Here is a 6,000-nt window from a genome sequence, read left to right as displayed (position 1 = left end):
TGCGCCGGGCCGGCCCCGGGGTCTGTACGAAGCGCCGGGCTCTCTCGGAGGTGCTGGGGTCTTTCCAAGGTGGAATGCCTGGCTGGTGCTAAGGTCTCTCTGAAGCAGTGCACCTTGGTGGCCCTGAGGTCTTTCTTAGGTGCCAGGGTCTCTCTGAGGTGGCACACCTGGCTGGCACTGGGGCCTCTCCAAAGCACCAGGGTATCGCTAAAGCAGCAAATCTGGTTGTTGGGATCTTTCCAAGGTACCAGGTGTCTCTGAGGTTGGATACCCGGCTGGCACTGAGGTCTCTCCAAGGTACCAGGGTCTCTCAGAGATGGCACACCTGGCTGGCACTGGGGTTTCTCCGAGGCGCCAGGTATCTCTGAGGTGGCACATCTAGCTGGTGCTGGGATCTCTCGGAGGCAGTGCATCTTGCTGGCACAGAGGTCTTTCTTAGGTGCCAGGGTCTCTCTGAGGTGTCACACCTGGCTGGCACTCAGGTCTCTCCAAGGCACTGGGGTCTCTCAGAGGTGGCACACCTGGCTGGCACTGGGGTTTCTCCAAGGCACTGGGGTCTCTCAGAGGTGGCACACCTGGCTGGCGCTGGGGTTTCTTCTATTTATTTGTTTATCTTAGAGTATGTCTACACAGCAACTGAGAGGGTGTTTCCCAGTGCGGAGGGACAGACTTGTGCTAACTCTGCTGGAGGCAGTGCACTAAAAATAGCAGCGTGGCTGTGGCACCCCAGGCAGCAGCCTGGGTTAGCCACCCTAGCACAATCCCACCTGACCTGTGGGCACATACTCGGGGTGGCTAGCCCGAGCTGTGACCTGTCACTTGTAATGCACTGGCTTGAGCAGCGCTGGCTCATGTGGTCTCCCCGGGCTGGGACGAATACTCCCAGCTGCCGTGTAAACATACCCTTCGGTTTAAACATTAAAGCCAAGATTTTCTAAAGCCACTCGTGATTCTGGGGTCCAATTCGTGACAGCTTGTGGTGGTTGTTTTTCAGGTGCCCGGGTACAAGTTTCCAGCACTGCTGGGCAGACCCAGCCTTGGAGATCAGGCCCTTCTGAGGGCTCTCAAATTGGGCACTGAAAGGCACTAGCTGATTGCAAAAATCTTGCCCGAAATGGTTCTAGCCCGTCTGTGTCAGGATGTCTTCCCATTGCTGCTGCTCCCATAAGCCTCAGAGCAGAGGTCTGCTCAGGCCTAATGTGTGAGCCCGACCTGAACCCAGCCCAGACCCAAGCCCCCCAGCTTGAGAGGCTTGAATCATTTTCTGACCCGACACTTCGCCCTGAACCTGAGTGAGTGCCAGCACCGCCTCCTGCCCGGGCGGTTGGCCTGGTGGTGGCTGCAGCTGCGTGCCCTGCTCCTGGCAGCTGCTGCCCCCTGCTGGCTGTGTGCCGTGGAGCCAGCGGTGCTGGGACTTGTTGGCGCACTCACTGCACAGCAGAGGGAGGTTGCGGCAGCCGGCAGGAGCGGGGCAAGCAGCCACCGTCACACCAACACCCAGGCAGGACGAGGAGAGCCAACCTGACCGAAGCCCGAGAGGGTCCAGTTGTTTTCCCACCTGCCCCAACGCGGGCCCAACACTCGTAGTCAGGTCCTCCTGTCGGGTTCAGGTCAGGCTGCACAGCTTGAGCACACGGGGCTAGGCACTGGCCTGCTTGCCCAGATCATGAGTTATGAGGAGAGGCTGAGGGAACTGGGATTGTTTAGTCTGCAGAAGAGAAGAATGAGGGGGGATTTGATAGCTGCTTTCAACTACCTGAAGGGGGGTTCCAAAGAGGATGGAGCTCGGCTGTTCTCAGTGGTGGCAGATGACAGAACAAGAAACAATGGTCTCAAGTTGCAGTGGGGGAGGTTTAGGTTGGATATTAGGAAACACTATTTCACTAGGAGGGTGGTGAAGCACTGGAATGGGTTACCTAGGGAGGTGGTGGAATCTCCTTCCTTAGAGGTTTTTAAGGTCAGGCTTGACAAAGCCCTGGCTGGGATGATTTAGTTGGGAATTGGTCCTGCTTTGAGCAGGGGGTTGGACTAGATGACCTCCTGAGGTCCCTTCCAACCCTGAGATTCTATGATTTTATGATCAGAGTGGGAGAGCAGGGCCTCAGAAGAGGCTTGCAGCCCAGTGATGGGGCAGGAGGTGCTTGCCGCTAGTGAAGAGCTGTGGCTGAGCAGAGGATGGAGGGATCTAGCCCTGCCAGCCTGGCCCCTTTGCTAGGCACTAATCTCTCACTGAGGACATGTGCAGGTGCTCAGTTGGACATTACATACAACATCACAGCTAGCCAGATGTGACAGCGTTCGCTGAGCTGCCTTAAGAAATGTATCCCCGGGTTTTATTTGTGACAGTCACCGTTATTGAGCTTTATATTTCAAATGCACAACTAGTGGGGAGTGTGAGGGAAAGGGGGAGGCTGTCTGGCTATAGCCCGTATCACTGGGAGGGACAGTCCGCCCTGACTCCAGGAGCTAGCAGTGGTGGGTGACCTCGACATGTGTATGGTGAGAAGACTGTTGAACCCTTTTATCTGAGCTGCATGTCAAGAATCACAAGGAGCTTAGACTGATGTGCTGTGAAAGTGGGTGACGCCTGGGAACAGTTGGGTAGATGCATTAGGGCTTAGCACTGCTACTGGCCTAGTGGTTTTACTTTTTGTTTTAATTTCCACAGTTTATTTATTCACAAATGGCTGCAATATTTACAGACTGTATCTTCTCTAACTTCTCTTCCAGGACGGATTGCATCAAAAGAGAGTACATTTGTATAATAAAATAAACTCCCCCCTGTGCTGTGGTAATCTGTGCTCAGTAACCACATGTGTTTTCCATTTATGGACCCTGACCTGATCTGCTGCCAAGGGAGTTTTCATTAACTTTTAATAAGACATTTTTGTTGTGTTTGGACATGCATGTTGTAGAGCGTAAGGAAGGATCTATGCATTTCAGGGAGAATGGAGCCTCCTTGCTTTCTTCTTTGTGGAGAATCTGTGCAAGCTGTATTCTGTAGGCACTTTTAGATTCAGAGATTCCAAAGCCAGAAGGGGACCATTGTGATCATCTAGCCTGACCTCCTGTCCAGCACAGGCCAGAGAACCTCACACAGCCATCTCTGCATCCAGCCCATAACTTCGTTTGAGCCAGAGCATATATTTTAGAAAGAGAGTCCAGAGAGACAGACGTCAAGTGCTGGAGAATCCCCCCCGTCCCTTGGTACTTCGTTACAGCAGTTAATCACCATCCCAGTTAAACATTTGCCCCTTATTTCCAGTCCGAACTGTCGAGCTTCAACTTCCAGCTGTTGGATCTCGTTCTGCCTTGGTCTGTAGGTTAGAGTCCTCTGCTCTCAGAAAGCTCCTCCCTATCCAGGTACTTGCAGACTGTGATAGTCACTTCTCAACCGTCTCTTGAATGAACTAAAAGGCCTGAGCTGCTTTAGGATTTCTCCGAAGGCAGGTTTTTCCAGAGTGCTGATCATTCATGTTGCTCTTTTCTGAACCCTCTCCAATTTCTCAGCATCCTTTTTGCAGTGAGAGACATCGGCGTGGGACACAGTAACCAGTAATGGTCTCACTAATGTCCTAGGCAGAGGTGATCCCACCTCTCTGCGTATGCACACAAGGATCTTCAGACGTGTGGTGTATGTTGTCTACAGGTGACTTGAGGCCAGGCTTCTGGAAGATTTGCTGAATAGTTCAGTGCCACGCTGAATGAGTCTGGGTTACAGCTTTGACTACCCCTGCAGAATGGTCAGTGGCAGTGTGACTGAGCCATTCTTTCGGCTGAGAAAATACCAGCTTATTAGGGTTGTCTCTCTCTAAATGAAGTATATCCCCTGGTTTCTTAGCAGAGATGGTTTTGAGAGGGGTGCAGACTGCAGGCACTTTCAAGTCCAGTAAGATGCAGTATTGCTGAGATGGGAATCAGCTGGACAAGGAGAATGTGCTGAGGATTGGCGCAGTCACTGGGAGGGCATCAGTGAGACCACAGCATGTCCTACCAGCAGGCGACAGGACACCCAAACATGATGAAGCTGGTAAAAGGCAGTTTCCTGGTGCCATTTACTCCCTATGCACACTGGTGAGTAGCTAGAAGCTCCACTGGCACTGACAGACCTGCTGTCTGGGGCTGGGCCTGCTTGGTCGCCTGGGTATTTCAGATAGCTGCCCTCGGCTGTGCACTGCCAGAGGTGCCATCAGTCAGTGCTGGGGCCACTATCAGGGAGAATCTCTCCCGCATACACCTGCATGAGGGACCACCCACAAATGTCAGCAATAGACAAGGGCAGCAGCATGTGGGGCACCCCTCAGCGTGCCAGGGCCTGCCGTGGGCACAAGGTCCCCACAACAAGAGAGACGACTCAGGCCAGAGGTGCCGAGCACTGCAAGACCTCTCTGTGACCGCAGCTGTGGGCTCCTGCAGTGCTGAGATAGGCCGTTCCCAACAAGGAACGTGATGACGGGACCCCAGCTTTGTGTGGCACGTAGGGAACGTGGTGCCTACAATGAGCCACGTCTTGTGAATGAGGAATGCTTGGGCATGAGCGCACAAGCCGGAGCCGTTGCACTGAGCCACCCAGACACCATGTCATGTTCTCCAGCCTCCCCTGGAAGCCCTTGCTAGTCACCTCCAGGCCACACTCAACGGAGCTGATAGCCAGTGTGAGACATCTCTGTGGGTGGATCTGTGAAGGTCCTTGCCCACTGCTACCAGCTCTGAGAGACTGCTCCCAATACAGCCCGGCCACAGCACCAAACCCACCAATCTGTGCCTTGCCAGCATGGCACTGTGGGGCACAGGGCCGAGGAGATGAGCAGTGGTGTCTGGGCAGGACCCTGAATCCATGATGACTCCCCAGCACAAACATGCTCCTGTGGCCAGAGTTGTGGGTAGCATCTGCAATCCTCTCCCCTCCCTGCTCCAGGAGGCCCCAGCACAGCTGGGCCTGGAGCAGCTAGTGCCAATAGGGTGCCAGGCTCCAGCTCTGCGGGCACAGCCTGTGTCCTGAGCCCTTGGGCCGCAGGGAGAGCAAGGAATGGCGGGGGGATAAGACTAGAAAGAGAAAACAAGGGACAGGAGAGCGCATGGCCAGGCCAGACATCGGGAGAGGCAGGGTGAGTCTGCCAGGGGGCATGGGGCACAAGGGCTGTGGGGTCAGGGTACCCAGCCACCCAGCTATCGCACTGGGGGCTCTGACAAAGCCAGGCTGGGAATGACGGAGCTAAGAGTGGCCTGTTGGGTTTAGTTAGTTCAGCTGTAATCGTTTGGGGCCCTGTTCTCCAGGGGGTGTGACAGAAACACAAAGAAACGGGGAAGGAAAATGTTCGCCATCTCTGCCGGACGGAGGCGAAACCAGTCCCTCCAGCAGCAGAGCCCGCCAGCGCTCTGTTCAGCTAAACATGCACCCGAAGGAGAGAGATTCACAGTCAACGTTTAGAAAAAAACCACGCTTTCCTTGAGCACGCGGGAGCGCTCTGAATGATCTGCCCTAGGGCAGCCACAGGGAGGAGCCCCTGAGTGAAGGATACAGCCTAGGCCAGGCAGGTCGGACTAGACCTGCAGCCTCCTTCTGGCCTTCCACTCGACCGACCTAGGGCATTTTCTCCCTGTCCGTCCCTTTGATGTGGTTCGGCTTATGGGCTCCACATGTCCCGCAGAGCCCAACCCTCGCCCTTTTGCCTTCACACACACACACATCTTGTCTTTCCATGTGCAGCACCCTCCCTTGCAGCCAGTGTATCCCCTCCTGGCTCCGCTCCTGAGGGGCAGCCTTGTACCGAACAAATGGCATCACAGCCACTCCAACAGCACTGTCCAGCGACTGCCTTCAAGCTCCAGTTTCGGTGCCCCAGGCTCTGTCACCCACCCCTAATGCCAGCTGCGGGCACTGAATCGCTTTGTCAGACGGTGACAGCAAGGGAGAGGAACGTAGGACCTCTCTGTGACGCAGTAGGGAGCGGGGCGGACTGACCTGGGAATGTCGTCTAGTTTTACTGGGACTGTCTG

General features: G+C 54.9%; 1 protein-coding gene across 1 annotated transcript in view; it reads right to left on the bottom strand.

Annotated features, from left to right (window-relative positions):
- The window catches only part of RBPMS (RNA binding protein, mRNA processing factor), a 120,888-nt gene that overhangs the window by 6,581 nt on the left and 108,307 nt on the right, over nt 1–6,000 (bottom strand). The gene's annotated exons all lie outside the window — the stretch shown is intronic.

The sequence above is a fragment of the Terrapene carolina genome, unplaced genomic scaffold (genome assembly GCF_002925995.2).
Source record: "Terrapene carolina triunguis isolate 2854851 unplaced genomic scaffold, T_m_triunguis-2.0 Scaffold136, whole genome shotgun sequence".
NCBI lineage: Eukaryota > Metazoa > Chordata > Testudines > Emydidae > Terrapene > Terrapene triunguis.
The sequence above is the reverse complement of the archived record's forward strand: the minus strand, read 5'-3'. Positions and strand labels throughout refer to the sequence as shown.